This window comes from Aquarana catesbeiana, linkage group LG10 (genome assembly GCF_042186555.1).
Source record: "Aquarana catesbeiana isolate 2022-GZ linkage group LG10, ASM4218655v1, whole genome shotgun sequence".
Taxonomy (NCBI): domain Eukaryota; kingdom Metazoa; phylum Chordata; class Amphibia; order Anura; family Ranidae; genus Aquarana; species Aquarana catesbeiana.
The window spans coordinates 12,859,925-12,887,442 of NC_133333.1; the positions used below are offsets into that span (position 1 = coordinate 12,859,925).

The 27,518-nt window shown below is 38.4% G+C and overlaps 1 long non-coding RNA gene across 1 annotated transcript; it reads right to left on the bottom strand.

Moving 5' to 3' along the window:
• Positions 1-1,528: 1,528 nt before the first annotated feature.
• Positions 1,529-26,516, bottom strand: LOC141109793 (uncharacterized). Its single transcript, XR_012236195.1, has 5 exons — positions 26,464-26,516; positions 21,361-21,390; positions 8,971-9,023; positions 5,801-5,824; positions 1,529-1,730 (listed from the first exon to the last, which is right to left on the bottom strand). It is a non-coding gene; the product is annotated as an uncharacterized lncRNA (long non-coding RNA).
• Positions 26,517-27,518: the final 1,002 nt, after the last annotated feature.

Here is a 27,518-nt window from a genome sequence, read left to right on the forward strand (position 1 = left end):
CGTAAATTCGAAAATTCGAAAGAATAAATAACTAACTAATAACTAACTATTAAATTATAGTTATTGGAATTTCCTTTCAAATTTGACTGTTAGTGAACCTAATGAAAATTTAATTTACCCAAAGTTACAAATTTTCAAAAATAGTGAATGCCGCATCTTAACAAATGGAATGAAACAAATTATATAATAAATAATAATAAAAGTGTTATTTATTATTTATTAAAAGCGTTATTTATTATTAATTTGTTACATTCCATTTGTTTAGATGCAGCATTCGTTAATTTTGAATAATTCATAACTTCGGATAAATTCGTTATGTTCACTAACAGCCAAATTTGAAAGGAAATTCCAATAATAATTTGATAGTCAGTTATTATTTCAGATTTTCTCATTTTCAAATTTTAGGTAAATTCGTAAATTTGAAACTTCGTAAATTTGAAAATTCGAAAGGATAACGAAGTAACAATAACTAACTATTAAATTATAGGTATTGGAATTTCCTTTCAAATTTGGCTGTTAGTGAACGTAACGAAAATGAATTTATCCAAAGTTACACATTTTCCAAAATAGTGAATCCTGCATCTAAACAATTGAAACAAATTAAATAATAATAAAAGTGTTATTTATTAAAAGTGTTATTTATTATTAATTTGTTACTTTCCATTTGTTTAGATGCAGCATTCGTTATTTTGAATAGTTCATAACTTCAGATAAATTCATATTGGTTACGTTCACTAACAGCCAAATTGGAAAGGAAATTCCAATAATAATTTAATAGTTAGTTATTATTTCAGATTTTCAAATTTTCGTATTTTCAAATTTCCGAATGATTGCATTTACAAATTTTCTAAATTTACAAATTTTCTAATTTTACGAATTTTAGGATTTATGAATATTCTGGAAAATTTGTTAAAAGGGTTTTCTTTCATTCGGATGTTTCCAAATTAAGGGATTTGTCTAAATATGTTAAAAGACAGATTTGGAATAAAAGGAATTGCACATGTCTACCTATAACTGGCCTTTGCCACAAGGAGCACGTGGATGTAAAACAAAACCAAAAGAAAATTCCTAGACTCAAATCACCAGCCAGTCTGCAACCAAACCGAATTAACCTGTCTAACAGTTTGCATTAAAAACAGAGGTTTAGTTTGGCTGCCTGGTTTATTTTTTCCCTAGAGCTGTAGAGTAATTATCACAGCAGGGTAAGTTTTAAGTTGGATCTCTAATAGAAGAATAATGGAAGAAGCGTACTTGTTGGTCCTAGCATGTATTGTTTTAATTGAAATTATTTATTGGACTGTATGGAGGACTGTAGATGGAGGACGGTGATGTCAAACTAAAGTTTCTCTGTGTTTTAACACACCGATAAATAAAGGATGAATATGTGGAATATGTGTATATATGGAATAAAAAAAAAAAAAAACAATAAAAAAAAACACGGAGAATCTTTAGTTATTTTTTTATTAGACGGAAAAAGACACACGAAACAATACAATGCGTCTTAATTCCATTTCACATCTCTGGTCCCTGAAATGTGTTCATGTTTTAGTTAACTCCTCAGCAATTCGCTGGCAGAACGCATGTCTTGTCACTGGGGGAGCGCTGGACGTACGGTGATTGGCAGATGCAGCCGGGTATACAGATTCTAGGGCAGATAATATTTCCTTGTTGTTGGCAGTTTGGCTGACAGTGGGCTTCACAGTAAGAATAGACTTCATTTGGTTCACAACCTTTGGGGAAGAAAGCAGGAAGAGAATTAGGTTGTGAAAGGTTAGTAATAAAATATTTTACCTTACAGCTATTAAAACATAATTATAAAGCAAAAAAAAAAAAAAAAAAAAATATATATATATATATATATATATATATATATATATATATATATATATATATATATATAAATCTCCCCAAAATGAGCCTTGCCAACAAGCTTGCCTTGAGGCAAACCAAACACATTTTATTTTTTTTTAGTTTCAAATTATTTTATTTTATTATCTAATTTAAGCATTTAATAATTAATCATTTCACAAGTATTACTATTATTAAATTGCTTAATTATTATTAATATTTTAATTATTTAATTTAACCACTTCAATACCGAGCACTTTCACCCCCCCCTTTCCTGCCCAGACCAACTTTGAATGACATTTGCGTGTTTATGCAGCACTGTACCCAAATTAACTTTTTATAATTTTGTTCACACAAACAGAGCTTTCTTTTGGTGGTATTTAATTACCACTGGGTGTTTTTTTTATTATTATTTGTTAAATAAAGGAAAAAAACGCAGACAAGTAAAAAAAAACAAAAAAAACAAAAAAACAAAAAAAAACCCAAGTTTTTCTTTGTCTGTTATGCAATTTTGCAATTAAATAATCTTTCTTCATGAATTTAGAGCCTAGATGTATTCTGCTACATTTCTTTTGTGAAAATAACCCAAATCAGTGTACATTATTTAGTCTGTAGGAAAGTTATAGAGTCCACAGACTATGGGGTATACATCTGAAAATTGATCAGTCCTGATGTACTAGCGGCCGATCTTATTTCTTGAGGCCCAAAAAAAAAAAAAATATGACAGGGCAGTACAAATGCCCCCCAAATGCCTCTTTTTGGAAAGTAGACGGTCCAAGGTAATTAGTAAGAGGCACTGCGAGTTTTTTGAAGTTGTCACTAATTGTCATAAGGTTTTGGAAAATGAAGACACTGGCTAGTGACAGTACGAAAAAAAATAACTAATAATAATATATAATTTTTAAATTTTATAATTTGTTTCTTCTTTATTTTTTTTTTTACGTTTTTTTTTTTGTTTTTTTTAACACACTTTGACCAGAGCAATATAATTGAACGGCAATTGTGTGGTCATGCAACACTGTACCCATATGAAATTTTTATTATTTTATTTACACAGAGTTTTCTTTTGGTGGTATTTAACAACTTCAGCTCTGGAAGCTTTACCCCCCCTTCATAACCAGGCCATTTTTTGTGATTCGGCACTGCCTTCATTTAACTGACAATTGCGTGGTCCTGCAACGCTGTTCCCAAATAAAATAGTTTTCCTTTTTCCAATACAAATAGAGCTTTCTTTTGGGGTATTTGATCACCTCTGTGTTTTTTATTTTTTGTGCTATAAACAAAAAACAGACCCAAAAAAAAAAACAATATTTATTACTTTCTGCTATAAAACACATCCAATAAAAAATGTAGGCCAATATGTATTCTGCTGCATATTTTTGATAAAAAAAAAAACAATAAGCGTATATTGATTTGTTTGTGCAAAAGTTATAGCATCTACAAACTATGGGATACATTTATGGAATTTTTTTTTTTTTTACTTGTAATGGCGACGATCAGCAACTTATAGCAGGACTGCGACATTGTGCCAGACAAATCAGACACTAACTAACACTTTGTGGAAACCAGTGACACTAATTCAGGGATCAGTGCTAAAAATATGCACTGTCACTGTACTAGTGACACTGGCAGGGAAGGGTTTAAAGTGATTGTAAAGTCTTGTTTTTTTTTTTTTTTTAAATAACAAACATGTTATACTAACCTGCTATGTGCATTGGATTTGCACAGGGCAGCCTGGATCCTCCTCTTCTTGGGTCCCTCTTCGCTGCTCCTGGCCCCTCCCAACTGTCGAGTGCCCCCACAAGCAAGCCGCTTCCTATGGGGGCACCTGAGCTGAGTCACAGCTCCCTGAGTCCATTCAGACACGGAGCTGTGGTTTGGCCCCGCCCCCTCCCTCTCCTGATTGGCTCACTGACTTTTATTGACAACAACGGGAGTCAATGGTGTCACTGCTGTGTCTCAGCCAATCAGGAGGGAGAGTCCCGGATGGCCGAGGGACTTTTGGACATTGCTGGATAGAGATGGGGCTCAGGTAAGTATTAGGGGGGCTGCTGCACAAAGAAGGCTTTTTATGCTAATGCATAGAAAGCACCGTCTACCTTTACAACTCCTTTAACATCAGGGCGATCAAGGAGTTAACTGTGTGCCTAACCTGTGCTTGGTTACTGTGTGGGAGGTTCTTGTATTATGAGAAGGCATAGATCCGTCCATCAGACCCGCTGGTCACAGCTGGAGAGGATCACCAGTGGCGCACGTGCAAGCCTCCGGCCTGGAAGTGAGGGATCACATACAGTACGTGATCCTGCCCAGGAGAGCCACTATATATATATATATATATATATATATATATATATATATATATATATACAGTATACCACCGGCAAGCGATTAGAGTGATTGTAAAGGCTCGTTTAAAAATAAATAACTAACATGTTATACTTACCTCCTCTGTGCAATTGGTATTGCACAGAGAAGCCTCGATCCTCCTCTTCTCGGGTCCCTCTTCGCTCCTCCTGCCCCCCTCCCTCCTTTGAGTGCCCCCACAGCAAGCAGCTTGCTACAGGGGGCACCCAATCCAAGACAGCACTCCGTGTATCCATTGAGACACGGACCCCCGACCTGGGCCTGCCCCCTCTCTCCCTTGATTGGCTGACTGACTTTAATTGACATCCGCGGGAGCCAGTGGTGCCGCTGCTCTGTCTCAGACAATCAGAAGGAGTGTCCTGGATGGCTGAGGGGATCGTGGACATCGCTGGAAAGAGAAGGGGCTCAGGAAGGTAATTAGGGGGTGCTGGGGGGGCTGCTACACACACACAGAAGGTTTTTTATCTTAATGCATAGAATGTATTAAGATAGAAAACCTACCCTTACAACTCCTTTAATTACCTCCGGGATCATTATTCCTTGCTAAATCAACTAAAAAAGAACATTTATTATTATTATTATTATTATTATTTTTATGCATTTTTCTGTTATACAATTTTGCATATAAATAACATTTCTTTATAAATATAGGCCCAGATGTATTCTGCTCCATTTCTTTGGTGAAAATAACCCAAACCAGTGTATATTATTTAGTCTGTAGGAAAGTTTTAGATTTTACAAACTATATATATATTTTTTTTTTTGAAAATTGATCACTCCTGGTGTACTGATCTCATTTCTTGAGGCATGGTGAGTTTTTTGAAATTGTAATTTTTTTTTTGTCACTTTTTTTAGAAATTTAAAGCGGAGGTCCACCCTAAAAAAAAAAAAAAAATTACATAAAAATGCTCTTAAAAATCTGGACAAAAAAATTGAAAAAAAAAAAAAATTGCATCGCGGGCACCTTGGACAGGTAAGTGTGCTTATTAAAAGTCAGCAGCTACAGTGTTTGTAGCTGCTGACTTTTATTTATTTATTTTTTCAGCTGGACCTCGGCTTTAAGTAATTTAAAAAAAAAAAATCAAATTTTTTTTTTTTAACATACTGTCACCAGTGCGGTACAGCGTCATCATATGACTGGTGTGACGGTGATCAGGAACACTGACTGGTGAATAATCTTTCTTCATATTTAGGACCAAATGTCTTCTGCTACATTTCTTTGGTGAAAATAACCAGTTATTGAGCCCCTGGTAAGTTCCTGGAAGAAACCACCTCACCTCGATGTACTGACCATTCTGTGTTACATACGACAGGGAATGCGGAGTCAGTTGACTTTGCCTCCAATATAATAATCCGGTGTTGTCCTCCTGCAATTCACAATTTTGTGGAACGCTGGCCACATGTGTTCCAATCAAACATACAAGCAACTATGTAGTGTGCAAGGTCTTCTTTAGTCTAACCTTTTTTGGCTATATAGTAAGCTTACTGACTGCTTAGGTAGACCCTTGTACTACAAGGTGTAGAGAGATTTTACAACCCGGTTGTAACATGTGTTGGCTTTTTACCAGCAAGGAGGAAAGATACTTACCATCAACGCCAAATGAATACAGGGCTGCAGAAATAGAAAGGAAATCAGATTAGTTCACAAAAAATGGTAATGTATAGTTGAAGAATTTGTAACATAATAACGAGATGGGATCACTGATTAAATGATTCCCAGGAACAGAGGGATGAGCTGTGCAAAAAAACATTTCCATTCATTGGAGCTCCACCATAAAATAAACCCAAAACTGGGAGAAAAATAGGGAGGCGGCCACATCAGTGCCTGACCTCACAAATGCACTTCTGGAAGAATGGTCAAACATACCCATAGACACACTCCTAAACCTTGTGGCAGGGGCGGATCCGGGGGGGGCAACGGGGCAATTACCCCCTCCGAAAATGCGGGTGACAGACAGTGCAGACGGCTCCACAGGTGACAGTGCGGGCAGCTCCGCTACGAGTGACAGTGCGGGCTCCACCATGGGTTACAGTGCGAGCGGCTCCGCTGCGGGTGACAGTGCGGGCGGCTAGGTCGGTGAGTGGGCGGGTGAGAGAGAGGGGGTAGCTGGGCGGCTCCATGTGTGACTGTGAGTGGGCTGCTGGCCAATCAGGGAGCCAGCAGGCAGGGGAGCAGAGAGATGACATCATCTCTCACCACCCTGAGCCTGCCCTGCATCCCTGCAGTTCTGCCCTCACTGTGAAGGCAGCTGTTGGCAGCAGAGAGATTAAATCATCTCTCTGCTGCCTGGCTCTGGGACATAGTAAGAGACCACCTTAGCAGGAAAGTGACACGGCAGGTGACAATCCGCATCTGGCGTGGCAAGTGACAATCCACGTGTGGCAGGTGACGTGGCAAATGACAATTCACAATGTGTGGCAGGTGACGTGGCAAGTGACAATCCACATCTGGTTACAGGTGATGTGGCAAGTGACAATCTGCATTTGGTGGCAGGTGACGTGGCAAGTGACAATTCGCAGCATGTGGCAGGTGACGTGGCAAGTGACAATCCGCAACGTGTAGCAGGTAACGTGACAATTCACAATGTGTGGCAGGTGACGTGGCTTCTTTAGCAAGGCAGTGGTCGTCTTGGAGATGTGTTTGGGGTCGTTATCATGTTAGAATACTGCCCTGCGGCCCAGTTTCTGAAGGGAGGGGATCATGCTCTGCTTCAGTATGTCACAGTACATGTTGGCATTCATGGTCCCATGAACCATGAAATTTGCTGTCCCCTCAAAATAACTCAACACACAGCCATTAAGGTCTAAACCACCGGCAACAAAAGTGAGTACACCCCTTATTGAAAATGTCCAAATTTGGCCCAATTAGCCATTTTCCCTCCTCTGTGTCATGTGACTCATTTGTGCTACAAGGTCTCAGATGTGACTGTCACATGAAAAGATATAAAAAAATATTTGCAACATGATAACAAATACACCTCCAAGACCACCACTGCCTTGCTAAAGAAGCTGAGGGTAAAGGTGATGGACTGGCCAAGCTTGTCTCCAGACCTAAACCCTATTGATCATCTGTGGGACATCCTCAAACGGAAGGTGGAGGAGCGCAAGGTCTCTAACATCCACTAGCTCTGTGATGTCGTCATGGAGGAGGGGAAGAGGACTCCAGTGACAACCTGTGAAGCTCTGGTGACCTCCATGCCCAAGAGGGTTAAGGCAGTGCTGGAAAATAATGGTGGCCACACAAAATATTGACACTTTGGGCCCAATTTGGACATTTTCACTTAGGGGTGTACTCACTTTTGTTGCCAGCGGTTTAGACATTAATGGCTGTGTGTTGAGTTATTTTGAGGGGACAACAAATTTACACTGTTATACAAGCTGTACACTCACTACTTTACATTGTAGCAAAGTGTCATTTCTTCAGTGTTGTCACATGAAAAGATAGAAGAAAATGTTTACAAAAATGTGAGGGGTGTACTCACTTTTGTGAGATACTGTATGTACATGGGATATTTTTTTTTTTTAAATAAATTTGCAAAAATTTCAAACAAACTTCTTTCATGTTGTCATTATGGGGGATTGTTTGTAGAATTTTGAGGAAAATAATGAATTTAATCCATTTTGGAATAAGGCCTCAACATAACAAAATGTGGAAAAAGTGAAGCGCTGTGAATACTTGCCGGATGCACTGTACATGGCTGGAATTGGACTCTACTGGGAATATAGGGGGAAAGTGGGAAAGGGTTAGAAATTCAGTGTTTATTGTTCTCTGTGGTGTCCCTTTTAGGGAACTTGCCCTTTGCTTGCTGTCCTGATGACCACACACAGCTTCCCAGCTCCTGAGTGTGAATTACATTATCAAATAACATAAACACGCAGTTAATCAGACAGCAAACTACAGCACTCTGTTATTTGATATTATTAATGTAACAGAATTCTAGAATTTTGCATATAAGCATAATTAAACTTAATAAAGAATTAATGTATTGATCCATGTAATAAAAAAGTTATATATTTTTAATTTTTTTCCCTTTATGTTCACCTGGTGATCCCATCAGTAACAATCTTCCTGGACTAAAAGTGACAGCACTCAAACACTTTACTGTATTTAAAGAGAAGAAGCCGTGTTGCCGTAGGACAGGACTACAGAACACCCCCCTCTTATCATTGCTATAACATGTTGTGCAGCCCCACAGACATAGCTAGAAACAATGTAACTGATAACACTGCAGCAAAAACTCTTTAGGTTTTTGGCAGGATCAATAGGTTATGGTTGTCAGATATAACAACAAGCTTTCACCGAAAGGGAGCAAATAAGAGAAGTTCATTGTTGAGGTTTACACCTCCCCCATGAGCTATAGTAAATATTTCTTTCTAGAACAATGTTTTCTATAAAGCATTATAAAACCAAAAATCTCTCCTATTCATTTGCTGTTTTAACTTTCTTTAATAAATGTTACCAGTGGTAATGCACTAGGTCGGTGCGCCCTCCTTTCTTTCTTTTTCCTATAAAGCATTATAATCATATAAATTAAAAGTCACAATAGAACATATATTGCACCATGAATGTGGTCAGTTTTTTCAACCTGGAACATGTCATGAGAAATAAGTGATCTGGGACAAATTTACTGATCTCTGGAGATCCAGGAGGACGGGCAACTGAGCCCATTGTTAGCTGCTGTCCGGTCCTCGGGAATTTGGATTGTAACAAATCTGCATAATAATAATTCAGTTAACAATATTAGGAAGGGGACTCACCCAATGAAAAGAGGAGAAGGACAGCGCAGAGTTTCATCATCTTCCTTTCTGATCTGTGAAATAATAAATACACATAACAAATAAGTTGGGGTATTTACTAAGACATAAAAGGCTTAATGTACTAAGCTATTGTACTGTTTGCCAAAACCAATATTATTTGCAGCAATGAAAGCGGAAATAACAATTGCATAGATGGAAATAGTGATTGAGCAACACGTGAATTGAGCCTGTAAGTGAATTGAGTCTCTGAGGTCTAATCATAGATGAATCCCATTACTGACCCTCTTTTTGTTGCAGAATAATACATGTCACCATCGTATGGTCATGTGATCATTTAAGCTCTGTATAGTGAATCCATTATAATGATGGATATTGTACAATACAACATTACAATAGACATTAATATTGTGAAAGATTATAGCACACAGTGTACGGTCACATTTTAGAAGCCCAACACCAAGCCAAGTTCCCATCTTAGTAAGGATAATACAATCACATAATGTTTCCCCTTGTAGGATGAATTTCCATACTTACAGAGCGGATGTAGGATCTGATCAGGAAGGATAAAGTGGGATGACAATGGGGTCCATTGGAGCTCTTTTATACCCTTATGTGTGCTGGATGGGAGGGGCTGTCCATAGGATGTATCTAATGATTGGCAGAATGTATGACCGGTCCTACAACAAGGCAATTATTATTCTAATGACCCTGTGACCTTCAGCAAGAGGGTGAGGGTGGAGAAGGGAGCACATGGAAAATAAAAATAAACTTTACAAAAGTAAAAAGCAATAATTTTTACTTTATGTAAAAGAAAAAAAATGAAAAACATACACACACAATATTCATATACATGTTTCATCTTTTTTTTTTTTTGACGCTTCCTTGTAAATAATATCTCACTTAACTTAGATCTAGAATGTATATATTGTAGAAGTTGTTTCAAAAATCAGCAAAGAGCAACGGTCTTCCAGGATGTGTGTTATCAATTGGATACATATAATGAAAATTTCCAAATTCAGAACTAGTAATGAATACCACTGTTTCCAAGGATTATAGATCATAAAGGTTTCAAAGATGAGAATTTAAATATGTATATACTGCATAGCAAAAGATAAATATATATATATATATATATATATATATACACACACACAGTGCCTTGAAAAAGTATATCTTGAAATTTTCCACATTTTGTCATGTTACAACCACAAACATAAATGGTATATTTTATTGGGATTTTATGTGATCGACCAACACAAAGTGGCACATAATTGTGATGTGGAAGGAAGATGATAAATGGTTTTCAACATTTTTTACAAATAAGAGAAACTAATTAACTAAGTGGGACTTTAAATGAAATTAGGCTGCTATGCTATTATGTTGTCTTATGATGTTTCTACAATATATACCCTATTATGGAATAAAAGTCCCTGGATTTATTATAACTTACCGTTTATGTAATTATTACTATGCAACACAATGTGGTCGCATTTATGGTGCAATCAACAGATATTCTTATTATTACCATGTTGTGTTATCTTTCCAGGCCTGTCTCATTCAAAGTCCCACAAACCCCCTTAGCTTTCTGTGTTTTTTATATATTTTTTACAAATAAATATGTGAAAAGTGTGGGGGGGGCATTTGTATTCAGCCCCCTTTACTCTGATACCCCCTAACTAAAATCTAGTGGAACCAATTGCCGTCAGAATTTACCTAATTAGTAAATATAACAAAGCTATAAATATGACAAGGCCTAATCTCACATCTAAAACAAGCGCTTAGGAGCAGTGAATCTTGAGAGTATATATCAATAGCCAAAATGAATGGCAACATGGCAAGAAGATAGAAGATAGAAGAAAGAAGAAGCATTTAAATAAAGGAATTGTCAAAAACTGTCTCTTGTCATTTTTAGCATTTTTGACCGTTATTTTGTGAAATAGTAGGGGTACTTTTGTACCCCCTTACCATTTCACACAGGGGGGAGAGCCGGGATCTGGGGGTCCCCTTGTTAAAGGGGGCTTCCAGATTCCGATAAGCCCCCCGCCCGCAGACCCCCACAACCACCGGGCAAGGGTTGTGGGGATGAGGCCCTTGTCCCCATCAACATGGGGACAAGGTGTTTTGGGGGGCTACCCCAAAGCACCCTCCCAATGTTGAGGGTATGTGGCCTGGTACGGTTGAGAAGGGAAGGGGGGGTGCTCTCTCGCCCCCCCTCTTTTCCTGTGGCCTATCAGGTTGCGTGCTCGGATAAGGGTCTGGTATGGATTTTTGGGGGGACCCCACGCTGTTTTTTTTTAAATTTTGGTTCGGGGTTCCCCTGTGGGGAATTCCCATGCCGTTTTTATCAATGAACTTTTATGTGTATTGTCGGACCAGCATTCTTTAATAGCCGCGAGTAGTTTTAAATGACTTTTTTTTCCTTTGAAATGTCATTTTGCTGTCAGACTGTTCTAAACACGGAAAACATGCGCCCCTTTACAGGCATACTATAGACACCCACCAGGTACGAAATTTAAAGGGATATTACACTTTTATTGTTTCACTTTAAGCATTATAAAAATCACTGTTTCCGAAAAAACTGACATTTTTATAACTTTTTTTGCATTGATCCATGTCCCCTGGGGCAGGACCCGGGTCCCCAAACACTTTTTATGACAATACCATGCATATAAGCCTTTAAAATTAGCACTTTTGATTTCTCCCATAGACTTTTAAAGGGTGCTCCGCGGCTTTCGAATTTGCCGCGAACACCCCAAATTGTTCGCTGTTCGGGGAACTGGTGAACAGCCGATGTTCGAGTCGAACATGAGTTTGACTCAAACTCGAAGCTCATCCCTAATTTAGTTCCGTACAATGACCGATCTGCACTGTATTGTGTATGTGTAGGTGTTCAGGCAATGTATAGATGATGAGGGGCGTAGCTACACGGCGATCTCACACGAGTACTAGAGGAGGGAGTGAAGGGGGACAGAGCGGAGCTCCAGTGAAGGGACGAGTGCTGCGGACGGGTGAGACGAACGTGAGCACACACAACTCCTGGGTCCGCCGTGGCCTGCCTGTTGTTATTTCAGTTGCTAATGCTTGCTGTGCTGTGGGAGTTCTCCATTTGCCGTGAAGTGACTTGCCTCTTATTTTATTTTAAATGTGAGTTCATTACAAGTTGTTTTATATGTGATTAAATCTTTTAAACGAAATTACACTATTGGAGCTTCTTTTATTTTTATGTCATACTACCAACCTGAGAAAAGCGGTGTTCCTATGGAGCAGTGGAGGTGTATGCTCGCATGATAACCCCCATGTAAGTGGGTTAGAGGCTGTCAGGCCAAACATGAGAGTGAGAGGCCTTAACAGCTGGTGAGTTTGAATTTCAGCAGGGAGTGGATTCACGTCACAGAGGTGTGGTGGATGTTTGAAAACACAGCTGAGCAGTTTTGGAGTCACCCTCACTCTTTTTTTGGACTTTCAAATATTTTCACGATTATTTTTCACGATTGATTGGTTTCTGGACTTTATAAACATTTACTGTGTTCAATTTTTATTATATATTTTGTCTTGGATTTATATATTTGTATATCACTTTCACTGAGTGTTTTAATTTATATTAGTTCATATTGAATTTATTGAATAATTTATTTTATTTAATATTAATTTTTACTTTTTGGGATATTTAGCAATATATGTTTTTTTCACTTTTTTTTTTTTTTTCTATTCACGTCTGTATTCAGCTCACTGGCTGGATAAGAGTGTCTGGCATCTCCCCACCTGGGGATTAGCGCCACTATCTCATCCATAATTTTCTTTTGGTGAATTTGGTTAATGTATAGATGATGTTTGATACACACTATCAGAATACATATGCTGTTCATTTATGATAGGCACTAGCCAAGAGAAGCATTTACTGTTGCTGATTTGATGGTGTTTTATTTGACCGTTTATTTTAGGTAATATTTTTTATCCTGTCCTCTATATATACATATGTTCTTATGGCGAGACCGTCTACCGTTATATTTGACAGGGCGGTAGGTCGGTACGCTTGCTGGTCGTCTGATATAGGTGCTAGTAGGAGAACTGTGCAGTTTGGGTGTGATGTGAACTCTCTATAACTTCACTGTATCGGCGATCGGCCGGGCCGAGTATGTAGTGCAGAGCGGCCGATAAGGTTCATTAACATGTCGGCTTAATTGCAACTTTGAGTACTCGACCCGTATGCTTGTTTATTTGTGAATATTGTCGAATGGGTTAATATTCAAATGGCCCCTATTCCCAGATGTTTAAATAGAGTGAGGATGCCGTGTGACTCCACCCTCTGATGATGTCATGAGTGATGAAACGCGTCAGAGTGGAGCCACACGACGTGCGTACACACACCAGTGCATTCGAGGCTAGCCAGAAGGTCCCTATTGAGAGTAGTAGGAGACCCAGTCTACCCGTAATGACCTGCTGTGATTTGTGAACACCGCTTGTTGATTATTTATTTTTGTAAGCGTACACCTTGAAGGGGGGGTATCTTTTTCCTTTTGTTATTAATAAAATTGTAAAAATGGGATTACGCTATGTTTGTTCCTCTCTCTTGGTTTGAAACACTGAATCACCTGTAAGCTGTTTCGATTGGATATCGAGGGAGAACACTAGCGGAGATGCCCATTGTTTATGACTAACACGCTAAAGATCTAGGTTGGATCCGGTAAGAACCTTTTCAAGAGGGGGTTCCCTTGCACACACCCCCTCTTTTATTGAGCATGTGTGATGTGAAATCCTTTGGCGTGAATTCAACTGTCCTTGGTGACCGCGCTCCATTAACATTTGATTTCTGAAGGACTTACCTTGGTTCTGGATCATCTAAATTAGCATTAAAGTGTACACGGACTTGATTATATATAATTACATTGATTTTATATAGTTTTTAAATATATTTTAATTGCCCAGCTTTTGATCAATTATTTTATAAGCGCTGCCAAAAGCTTTAGTCTTTTTCATTTTGTTAATTAGTAAATATGCCGTCAGAAGTCACCTAATTAGTAAATAGAGTCTGTGAAGCCCTCAGAGGTTTTTTAGTGAACCTTTTTTTTATTTTTCAAATTATTTATTTTTATTTTTATAATTATACATACAAACTGATAATATATCAAATAAGTTCATTAAATATCTGAAGTTATTAAATGATATATAAGAAAAGGAAAGAAAAAACAAAACAAACAAAACAACAAAACAAAAACATAAACCAAAACAGACCTTGCACCTCTCGCATCAAATTCACATATAATAACCAAAGCATAATAGGAGCATAAATACAGTCTACTAATCAAATTGAGTTAAGCTCCCTTAATATCAGTCATCAAACTATGGAAGCATCCTCCCTGCAGCTTCAGTTTATCTTTCTTTTGCATATTAATTTCTTAGAGAACCTTAGTGAACAAACAGCATCATGAAGACCAAGGAACACACCAGACAGGTCAGGGATAAAGTTGTAGAGGAGTATAAAGCAGGGTTAGGTTATAAAAAAATACCCCAAACTTTGAACATCTCACGGAGCTCTGTTCAATCCATCATCTGAAAATGGAAAGAGTATGGCACAACTGCAAACCTACCAAGACATGGCCGTCCACCTAAACTGACCGGCCGGGCAAGGAGAGCATTCATCAGAGAAGAGCCAAGAGGTCCATGGTAACTCTGGAGGAGCTGCAGAGATCCACAGCTCAGGTGGGAGAATCTGTCTACAGGACAACTATTAGTCGTGTTCTCCACAAATCTGCCCTTTATGGAAGTGGCAAGAAGAAAGACATTGGTGAAAGAAAGCCATAAGAAATCCTGTTTGCAGTTTGTGAGAAGCCATGTGGGGGACACAGCAAACATGTGGAAAAAAGTCCTCTGGTAAGATAAGACCAAAACTTTAATTTTTGGCCTAAAAGCAAAACGCTATGTGTGGCGGAAAACTAACTCTGCACATCACCCTGAACACACTCGGCAGGGACAGAAAAGCTGGTCAGAGTTGATGGGGAAATGGATGGAGCCAAATACAGGGCAATCTTAGAAGAAAACCTTTTAGAGTCTGCAAAAGACTTGACTTCACCTTCCAGCAAGACAACAACCCTAAACATACAGCCAGAGCTACAATGGAATGGTTTAGATCAAAGCGTATTCATGTGTTAGAATGTCCCAGTCACAGTCCAGACCTAAATCACATTGAGAATCTGTGGCAAGACTTGAAAATTGCTGTTCACAGACGCTCTCCATCCAATCTGACAGAGCTTGAGATATTTTGCAAAGAAGAATGGGCAAAAATGTCCCTATCTAGATGTGCAAAGCTGGTAGAGACATCCCCAAAAAGGCTTGCAGCTGTAATTACAGCGAAAGGAGGTTCTACAAAGTATTGACTCAGGGGGGGAGGGGGGGCGCGCCATACAAATGTCCACCACACTTTTCACATATTTATTTGTAAAAAAAAAAATTAAAACCATTTATCACTTTCCTTCCACTTCACAATCATGTGCCACTTTGTTTTGGTCTATCACATAAAATCCCAATAAAATAAATTTACGTTTTTGGTTGTAACATGACAAAATGTGGAAAATGTCAAGGGCTCATTGAATCTTTTTTGAGAACTTTTAAATTAATTTTTTTTTTATTATTCCATTTTTTTTATTTCTTAATATATTTATCATATATATAAAATGGGGGCTTATTATGAATCAGTGAGAATTGTTTTAATTATATATATATACATATATACATGTGTGTATACTGTATATAGCATATAGCATATATATTTTATTCTCTGTATTATATATATATATATATATATATATATATATATATATATAATATACTATAATACTATTCTATAATACTATATACATTTCTCAATGAGACATAATGTGCCACAATTTTATATATATGATAAGCAAATTTACACTGTTATACAAGCTGTACACTCACTACTTCACATTGTAGCAAAGTGTCATTTCTTCAGTGTTGTCACATGAAAAGATAGAATGAAATATTTACAAAAATGTGAGGGGTGTACTCACTTTTGTGAGATACTGTATATACATGTGTGTATATATACAGTATATATATATATATATATATATATATATATATATAAAGATTCACAATATCTCCTACATGATCCAGTATATAATGAGTTTCCATATACATTATTTTAGCAATGTGGTAGAAGGCCTGACTAACCAGTTTTGCTCGTACTACACCAGCTGCAAAATGTAATTACCTTTAGCCTCTGACACAACTGGTGGAATAACAGAGAAACCAGTCAGGCAGACCTTCTACCACATTGCTTCTGGTGCTTGAACTCCCAATGGATTTCATGTTATGTGGACTCCGATAAGTATATGGTACTGTGATTATGTGGGATCTTGGTGCTGCCCCCCCCCCCCCATCCATGTGTCCGACCCTAGATGCAGGGCGCTGGACACATGGATTCCAATCTGGGATTTTTTTTTTAAATATGTGATTAGAGACAGAGGCTCTAATAGGCTTAAAAAATAGGGTGGGCTCGGGGCGCAGAGTACTGCGCCTGAAGCCCACCCAGTTGTGTGACAATGGCGAATGAATATTTGCTATTGCAACACTAATTCTCCTCCTGGCCAATCAGGAAGTGGGTCATGAGACCCGTAACCCTATTAGCCGTAAGGAGATCTGATAGGATTAGACATCAGGAGGAGGAGGAGGAGGGGGGAAGAAAATGCAGAGGAGCCGAGTAAGCAGCCCCCCCAACCTGGAGAGAAGAGAGAAAGGCCCCAGAGACTACAATACCTAAGCAAGAGGTACCACTAACCAAACACTGCCATGAAGACCAAGGAGCTCTCCAAACAAGTAAGGGACAATGTTGTTGAGAAGTACAAGTCAGGGTTGGGTTATAAAAAAATATCCAAATCTTTGATGATCCCTAGAAGCACCATCAAATCTATCATAACCAAATGGAAAGAACATGGCACAACAGCAAACCTGCCAAGAGACGGCCGCACACCAAAACTCATGGTGCGGGCAACAAGGGCATTAATCAGAGAAGCAGCACAGAGACCTAAGGTAACCCTGGAGAAGCTGCAGAGTTCCAAAGCAGAGACTGGAGTATCTGTACATAGGACAACAATAAGTTGTACGCTCCATAGAGTTGAGCTTTATGGCAGAGTGGCCAGAAGAAAGCCATTACTTTCAGCAAAAAATAAAATGGCACGTTTTGAGTTTGCGAAAAGGCATGTGGGAGACTCCCAAAATGCAATGGAGGAAGGTGCTCTGGTCTGATGAGACCCAAATTTAACTTTTTGGCCATCAAAGAAAACGTTATGTCTGGCGCAAACCCAACACATCACGTCACCCAAAGAACACCATCCCCACTGTGAAACATGGCGGTGGCAGCATCATGCTGTGGGGATGTTTTTCATCAGTCGGGACTGGAAAACTGGTCATAGTTGAGGGAAAGATGGATGGTGCTAAATACAGGGATATTCTTGAGCAAAACCTGTACCACTCTGTGTGTGATTTGAGGCTAGGACAGAGGTTCATCTTCCAGCAGGACAATGACCCCAAACACACTGCTAAAGCAACACTTGAGTGGTTTAAGGGGAAACATGTAAATGTGTTGGAATGGCCTAGTCAAAGCCCAGATCTCAATTCAATAGAAAATCTGTGGTCAGACTTAAAGACATGTAAATGTGTTGGAATGGCCTAGACAAAGCCCAGACCCCAATCCAATAGAAAATCTGTGGTCAGACTTAAAGATCGCTGTTCACAAGTGCAAACCATCCAACTTGAAGGAGCTGGAACAGTTTTGCAAGGAGGAATGGGCAAAAATCCCAGTGGTAAGATGTGGCAAGCTCATAGAGACTTATCCAAAGAGACTTGGAGCTGTGATAGCTGCAAAAATGTGACTCTACAAAGTATTGACTTTAGGGGGGTAAATAGTTATGCACATTGACTTTTTCTGTTATTTTGTCCTAATTTTTGTTTGCTTCACTATAAAAAAATAAATAAAAACTTCAAAGTTGTGGTCATGTTCTGTAAATTAAATGATGCAAATCCTCAAACAATCCATGTTAATTCCATGTTGTGAGGCAACAAAATATGAAAAATGCCAAGGGGGGTGAATACTTTTGCAAGGCACTGTACAGGGCAAAAATCTACTGGGTCAGCAGTAATCAGCCAACCTTCGGTCCATGTGTCATAAAAAGAAAAACAGGGGGTCAACAAGGACACCCTGGGTGGACTTTAGAGGCACAGCAACCCTGAGAACGCATAGTCAAAATAACAATATTATCAATATTATTAAATATAAATACATACAGTACAAAGACATTGACAAAAAGTAATAAAAATCATCTATATAGAAATATAGAAATATACATGATACAAGCCCAGAAGTGTCTACGAGTTTCGTATAGAACTTCTTCAGGACACATTCAGGTTTCAGTTAATACACAAGGGGATTTCACTTGTATAGAAGCTTTCGCAAGCTCAAGAACAGTAGTTCAAATTCTTTCATGTATAGACGTCAAGGTCTTAGCAATAGATGTGGATAACCATCAACTGTTTCCATTTACAACCAATTTCGGGGTTCAGTCCCAACAAGGAATAAGACAATAAATAGCCAGTGATAAATAGTTGCACTGCAGAAACCATGGGAGGGTAACAAGGAGCCCATTGACTGTATCTGCTCAATGGTCCATATGGAGCCGTGCAAAAATGCACTGGGGGAGCTTGAAGTAAAATTGGATGTAAGTCCCCAGGAGGATACAGAGATGTCCATGTGTACAATTATCTGTTCTACAGAAGCCAGCCTGAGCCCAGGTTTACACTGAATGCGGGTTTAAAATTGTGCGCGTTCAACTGAACTCGCACGATTTCAAACGGGCATTTCAGTGCGTCTTTGGGGGGCTACTTGAGAGACATCTGTGCGGGTTCATGCACAGATGTCTATTGAAAAACGCCCTCGTAGTCACCAAAAGTAGTGCAAGAACTACTTTGGGAATCAGTGCGGCGCCACAAAGTTGGGGTCGCACCGATTTGGACGATGCCGTTGCCGGCAATAGGCAGCAATTTGGCATGTGATTTGACATGTCAAATCGTATGTCAAATCACCCCGAAGTGAACCGTAGGGGTGACTGGGCATGGTTTCTGTTGAATGGGCATGGTGGAAGAGTGTATTCTGGAATCTTCTTCAGTTGCACTATTGGTAGATAATGGCTTAAAATGAATAAAGTTGGTGAGCTCTCAGCTTATTACCTAGAAGTAATAAACCCTCAATGGGCTGATCTTTCTGTGTTACATACAACAGGGAATGCGGAGTCAGTTCACTTTGCCTCCAATATAGTAAGCCGGTGTTGTCATCCTCTGTCAATGCTAATCACATTTTTGTGGAAAGCTGGCCACGTGCTACAATCCAACATCCACCAAGCATCTATTTAGTGTGCGAGGTCTTCATTAGGATTGAGGTTAGCCTATCCCTAACTCCTTTTTGGATATAGCAGACTGACTGCTTAGGTATACCCTTGTACTAAAAGGTGTAGAGAGATTCTACAACCAGGTTGTAACTAGACATGTGCAATTTGTTTCATTCAGAATTCCTTTTTTTAACGAATTTCAACAAATTAGTTAATTTGCCATAATTTTCCATATATTAGGGATGGAGGCATTTGTCCCTATTTGTTCAAAGCCTCATATAAAGTCCCAACTGCTGCTTTTATTTATCAAATTCTTTAATTTGGAAATATCCAAATTAACGAAAACCCATTTAACAAATTTTCCAAATATGCGTAAATTAGAATATTCGAAAATTCATAAATTCGTAAATTCATAAATTCGAAAATTCAGAAATTCAGGAATTCAAAACTTCCCAAAAAACTTCGGAAATTCAGAACTTTGGAAATTTGAAATTCGAAAACCTGAAAATTCGAAAATCCGACATAATAACTAACTAATAATAACTTAACTATTATTAACAATTAAATTAAATTTCCATTTAAATTTGGCTGTTAATGAACGTAATGAATACAAATTTATACGAAGTTCCGAATTATCTGAAATAACGAATGGCGTATCTAAACAAATGGAACGTAATGAATTAACTACTTGACATCCGCGCTATGGCCGAATGACCGCCACAGCGCGGACCTGAATTCTCGGGAGGCTGTCATATAACGGCTTTCCCTGTGCACGCACCCTGCCGAGCGCGCTGTGATCACCGAGTCACTGATACTCGGCTGGTCACTGATCCGAGTAAGGGGCCGGTCCCAGCCCCTTACCATGTGATCAGCTGTCAGCCAATGTGATCAGCTGTCAGCCAATGACAGCTGATCACATGATGTAAACAAAAGATCGGTAATCGTTTTTTTTCTACTCACGCTGATAGCGTGAGTAGAAAAAAAAGTTGATCACCGACTCGGATGCGAGGGACAAAGGTCCCGAAGTGGAAGAGGCACATCTGCCTCATCTGTGCTTCCTAACAGTGCCCACAGTGCCACCTAACAGTGCCCACAGTGCCACCTAACAGTGCCAAGTGCCACCTAACAGTGCCCACAAGTAGTGCCAATCAGTGCCACCTAGCAGTGCTGCCTATCAGTGTAACTGATCAGTGCCCATTATTGCCACCCATCAGTGCCCATCACTGCCGCCTCATCAGCGTACATCAATGAAGGAGAAAAATTACCTGTTTTAAATTTTTTATAACAAAATATTTTAAAAAATGTATTTTAAAAAAAAAATTCAGTCTTTTTACATTTTAAAAAAAATAAAATAAAAACCGCAGAGGTGATCAAATACCCCCAAAAGAAAGCTCTATTTATGGGGAAAAAATGATAAAAATGTCACTTGGGTACAGTGTTGTATGACCGTGTAATTGTCATTCAAAGTGCGTCAGCGCTGAAAGCTGAAAATTGGTCTGGATAGGATGGGGGTTTAAGTGCCCAGTAAGCAAGTGGTTAATAATAATACATAACAATAATAATAATAATAAAAAAATGATTATTATTATTTATTATAAATTTGTTCCGTTCCATATTTTTTCGAGGTGACATTCGTTATTTCTGATAATTCGTAACTTTGGATAAATTCGTATTCGTTACGTTCACTAACAGCCAAATTTGAAAGGAAATTCCAATACCTATAATTTAAATGTTAGTTATTATTAGATAGTTAGTTACTCTTTTGAATTTTCGGATCTTTTTATTGGGTTTTCAAATTTTCTAATTTACGAAATGACTAATTTTCTAATTTACCAATTTCCGAATTGCGATCATAACGAATGACCCCAATAATGAAAAAAACACAAAAACAAAAATGAATGAAACAAAAACAAACACATTTTTCGGCAGTGCACATGTCTAGTAATAACATGTGTTGGCTGGCTTAACAGAAAGGAGGAAAAATACTTACTTAATCCATCAACACCAAATGAATACAGGGCTGAAGAAATAGAAAGGAAATCAAATTAGTTCACAAAAAATGATAATATATAGTTGCAGAATTTGTAACATAATAACGAGATGGGATGACTGATGAAATGATTCCCAGGAACAGAGGGATGAGCTGTGCAAAAAACATTTCCATTCATTGGAGCTCCACCATAAAATAAACCCGAACTGAGAGAAAAATAGGGAGGCGGCCACTGATGAACCCCTTCTGAAAATGTTTGTTCCCTGGCTGTGCCTGGCCTCACTACTCCTGATCTGTACAATTATTGTAGGTTAGTAACTCAGACAGAACTGAAGACTCAGGATTGGTATAACAGCCAGGGAATTTGCATTTTCAAGAAAGAGACATAACAGCCTACACATTCTCTACAGTTATCCTTTAAATTGTATGCAAACACTAACAATAAACTTCTCTTATTTTCTCCCTTTTGGTCTGTAAAAAGTCTCTTGATCTGCACAATTGTTGTAGGTTAGTAATAATTAGTAATACAGACAGTACTGAAGACAGAGGAAAGCCAGGAAATTAGCATTCTCCTTGTTCAATATTTTTATTGAAATTTGTATAGGAGATGACAAAGTATACCAAGTATCGTAACATGGGATACATATATGAACAGTAGAATCATATCTATATATTCACTACTATAACTAATCTCACAGGAGAGGTGAAATCAAGAATTATTAATATAATATAAGTTAGTTATAAATGTGAGGACCCAAATAAAGGTCAAAAATTTTGTATGAGAGTTGTAAAGCATGCCTCCAGACCAGGGGCGGACTGACCATTGAGCCACTCGGGCACTGCCCAAGGGCCCCGGGCCACTAGGGGGCCCCATCAGGGTTGCCAGCCTCAGTAAAACCAGGGACAGTATGTATAAATCTGTGTTTTTTTTTACATCTGTCTGTGTATACTTTGTGTACATATATGTGTATACTGTGTGATTGTATACTGTGTGTGTGTATACTGTGTGGCCCCATAATCTCTGATTGCCTGGGGGCCCCATAATCTCCTATTGCCCCATGAGTTATCAGTCTGCCCCTGCTCCAGACTACCCATCCACCCCCTCATGGGCTCAAACTGTGGATGAGTGGGGGCATGGTTATTCAAAATTGGAAATGTTATTGCGAACAATAATTAGGCTATATGATATAACAGAGAGAAAAGAGAAAAAAAAAAAAAGGAAAAGAAAAAAAAAAGAAAGGAGTAACACTCTCCTTACAAATTATTAGCTATGTATAACAGTTTAAGGAGAAAAATTGTAGTAATCGAACACTCATAAAAAGCATTACTCGTTACTAATTAGATATAAGTCATTAAGTAAAATGTTAAGGTATCCCAAAGTTGTAATTTGCATAGTAAATAAGAAAAGAAAAGTAAGTAGAGTAAAGAGAGAAAAGAATATAAGAACCATACGGGCATTATAATATTAGTGTTGAATACCAAATAAGGATTACGTAGGTTTGCCCTACATATTAAGGAAATCCTAGAAAGACAGATAGTAAGATGAGAAAAGAAGAGAAGAAAAGAAAGAAATTAGCATTCTCAAGAAAAAGTTACTTATATTATTCTGCATTATTGCTACAGTTATCCTTTACATTGTATGTAAACACTAATGCCCCGTACACACGGTCAGACATTGATCGGACATTCCGACAACAATATCCTAGGATTTTTTCCGACGGATGTTGGCTCAAACTTGTCTTGCATACACACGGTCACACAAAGTTGTCGGAAAATCCGATCGTTCTAAACGCGGTGACGTAAAACACGTACGTCGGGACTTTAAACGGGGCAGTGGCCAATAGTTTTCATCTCTTTATTTATTCTGAGCATGCGTGGCACTTGGTGCGTCAGATTTGTGTACACACGATCGGAAATTCCGACAACGGATTTTGTTGTCGGAAAATTTTATAGCCTGCTCTCAAACTTTGTGTGTCGGAAAATCCGATGGAAAATGTGTGATGGAGCCCACACACGGTCGGAATTTCCGACAACAAGCTCCGATCACACATTTTCCGTTGGAAAATCCGACCGTGTGTACGGGGCATAACATCAAACTGTAACGAAAGTCAAATTTTCAAATTTTAAAAGTCAAATTATTTGCTTTATAAGGCACTTGCTATATGTATGTATTTATGTGTGTGTGTGTGTGTGTGTGTGTGTGTGTGTGTGTGTGTGTGTGTGTGTGTGTGTGTGTATATATATATATATATATATATATATATATATATATACTGTACATATACAGTATACAGTATCTCACAAAAGTGAGTACACCCCACACATTTTTGTAAATATTTTTTTATTTATTTATCTTTTCATGTGACAACACTGAAGAAATGACACTTTGCTACAATGTAAAGTAGTGAGTGTACAGCTTGTATAACAGTGTAAATTTGCTGTCCCCTCAAAATAACTCAACACACAGCCATTAATGTCTAAACCGCTGGCAACAAAAGTCAGTACACCCCCAAAGTGAAAATGATAAGATGCGACTCTGGCATTTGCACTGAGTTTTGCGATCTGTTTTGGGGTGTCGTTAAGCTAACCTAGACATCCACAGCAGATCGCATGGGCGCCATGCGTTTGCAAAGCAGCGAGATGTGGGGGGAAAAGCAGCAAATCGTTTGCATTTCCCGCATTGCATAAGTGTAAACCAGGGCTTAGGGAGACTTCCCCTTTGCTTCCTGTCTTGTTGAGCACACACACAGTTTCCTAGCTCCTAAGTGGGAACAAGGTTGTCAAATATCAAAGCCACATAGTGAATCAGACAGCAAACTATAGTGCTCTGTTATTTGGTAAATAAAATAAAGTATTGATGTATATATATATATTTTGTGAAAGTGGGCCATTCATCTATTTAAACCCCCAGACACTACCCTCTAATGGTCACTGTGTTACGTTTTGCCCCCCCCTTTTTTTTTCTCTTATTTCATTTTCCACTATCATATCTAGGGTATGCCCCCTTTCAGGCATACCCTCTTGTCTATGGTCAAGGCACACCTCAGGCCATATTTTTGTTACAGTGATGAGTATACCCGACCACAAATATATTTATATATAATAAATAAATTTTTAATAATAATAATAATACATTTTTTTTTACATTTTTTTTTTTGTAAATATTTTTTTCTGGAGTAATACTTCCTATAAAACATTATAATTAGATAGCATGAAATAAAAGTAACATTATGAAAACCTATATTGTACCATGAATGTGGTCAGTTTTCTAAACCTGGACATTCCCAGAGATATACAGTTGTGTTCATAAGTTTACATACCCTGGCAGAATTTATGATTTCTTGGCCATTTTTCAGAGAATATGAATGATAACACAAAAACTTTTCTTTCACTCATGGTTAGTGTTTGTCTGAAGTCATTTATTATCAATCAACTGTGTTTACACTTTTTAAATCATAATCACAACAGAAACTACCCAAATGACCCTGATCAAAAGTTTACATACCCTGATGATTTTGGCCTGATAACATGCACACAAGTTGACACAAAGGGGTTTGAATGGCTATTAAAGGTAACCATCCTCACCTGTGATTTCTTTGCTTGTAATTAGTGTGTGTGTATAAAAGGTCAATGAGTTTCCGAACTCCTGACAGATCCTTGCATCTTTCATCTAGTGCTGCACTGACGTTTCTGGATTTTGAATCATGGGGAAAGCAAAAGAATTGTCAAAGGATCTGCGGGGAAAGGTAGTTGAACTGTATAAAACAGGAAAGGGATATAAAAAGATATCCAAGGAATTGAGAATGCCAATCAGCAGTGTTCAAACTCTAATCAAGAAATGGAAAATGAGAGGTTCTGTTGAAACCAAACCACGGTCAGGTAGACCAACTAAAATTTCAGCCACAACTGCCAGGAAAATTGTTGGGGATGCAAATAAAAACCCACAAATAACTTCAGGTGAAATACAGGACTCTCTGAAAGCATGTGGTGTGGCTGTTTCAAGATGCACAATAAGGAGGCACTTGAAGAAAGATGGGCTGCATGGTCGAGTCGCCAGAAGAAAGCCATTACTATGCAAATGTCACAAAGTATCCCGCTTACAATACGCTAAACAGCACAGAGACAAGCCTCAAACCTTCTGGCACAAAGTCATTTGGAGTGATGAGACCAAAATTAAGTTTTTTGGCTACAACCATAAACGCTACATTTGGAGAGGAGTCAACAAGGCCTATGATGAAAGGTACACCATTCCTACTGTGAAACACGGAGGTGGATCGCTGATGTATTGGGGATGTGTGAGCTACAAAGGCACAGGAAATTTGGTCAAAATTGATGGCAAGATGAATGCCGTATGTTATCAAAAATTACTGGAGGAACATTTACAATCATCAGCCAGGAAGCTGCGCATGGATAGTACTTGGACATTCCAACATAACAATGATCCAAAACACAAGGCCATGTTGACCTGTCATTGGCTACAGCAGAATAAAGTGAAGGTTCTGGAGTGGCCATCTCAGTCTCCTGACTTCAATATCATAGAACCACTCTGGGGAGTTCTCAAACCTGCAGTTCATGCAAGACAGCCCAAGAATTTACAGGAACTGGAGGCTTTTTGCCAAGAGGAATAGACAGCTTGACCATCTGAGAAGATAAAGAGCCTCATCCACAAATACCACAAAAGTCTTCAAGCTGTCATTGATGGTAAAAGGGGCAATACACGGTATTAAGAACTGGGGTATGTAAACTTTTGATCAGGGTCATTTGGGTAGTTTCTGTTGCCATTATGATTTAAAAAGAGTAAACACAGTTGACTGATAATAAATGGGTTCAGCCAAACACTAACCATGAGTGAAAGAAAAGTCTTTGTGTTATCATTCATATTCTGTGAAAAATGGCCAAGAAATCATAAATTATCCTGGGGTATGTAAACTTATGAGCACAACTGTAAGTGATTTGGGACAAATTTACTGATCTTTGGAAATCCAGGAGGACTGGCAATAGAGACCTCTGTTAGTTGCTGTCCAGCCCTCAGGAAATTGGATTGTGGCAAGTCTACATAATAATTATTCTGTAAATAGACAAGATTTTAGGCAGGGGACTCACCGAATGAGAAGAGAAAAGTACAGCAACGGGTTTCATCATTGTCCTTTCTGATCTGTGAAAATAAATACACAAATAAACTGGATCATTTACTAAGACATAAGGCTTAATATTCTAAACTCTTGTACTCTCCTTTTCTCTACTCTCCTCTCTGATCCGGCCTGACCCGAACCGAAATGAGGTTGTATAATACAGTAAATAAATCTATTGATTAATTGATATTGGTATTGATTAGTATATTGATCTATTGATGACAATATTGTGTTTAACCACTTGCCGACCAGTCGCCGTCATTATACTGCGGCAGGTCGGCTAGTTCCCAGCAATCGCCATATGTGTACGTGGGCTCCTTTAAGAGCTATAGCAGGACGGGGGGGAGCCGATGCATGTGGCCGGCGGCCACGATGTCCGCCGGGCCTCCCGTGATCGCTCCACAGAGAGCCAGAACGGGGATCTGTCAATGTAAACGAACAGATCCCCATTCCGCAGGGGAGTGGAGAGAGATCTGCTGTTCCTAGTGATCAGGAACAGCGATCTCTCTCCTTCTCTGGTTAGTCCCCTTCCCCCAGAGTTAGAAACATCTCCCAGGGAACCCCTTGATCGCCCCTAGTGTTAACCCCTTTCCTTCCAGTGACATTTACACAGTAATCAGTGCACTTTTTATAGCACTGATCGCTGTATAAATGTCACTGGTCCCAAAAAAGTGTCAAAAGTGTCTGACCTGTCCGCTGCAACGTTGCAGTCCCGCAAAAAATCACTTATCGCCGCCATTACTAGTAAAAAAAAAAATTAATAATAAAAATGCCATAAATCTATCCCCTATTTTGTAGACGCTATAACGTTTGCGCAAACTAATCAATATACGCTTATTGTGATTTTTTTTTGACCAAAAATATGTAGAAGAATACGTATTGGCCTAAACAGATGAAGAAATTAGTTTTTTTTTATTTTTTGGGGTATTTATTATAGCAAAATGTCAAAAATATGTTTTGTTTTTTTCAAAATTGTCGCTCTTTTTTTGTTTATAGCTCAAAAAATAAAAACCGAAGAGGTGATCA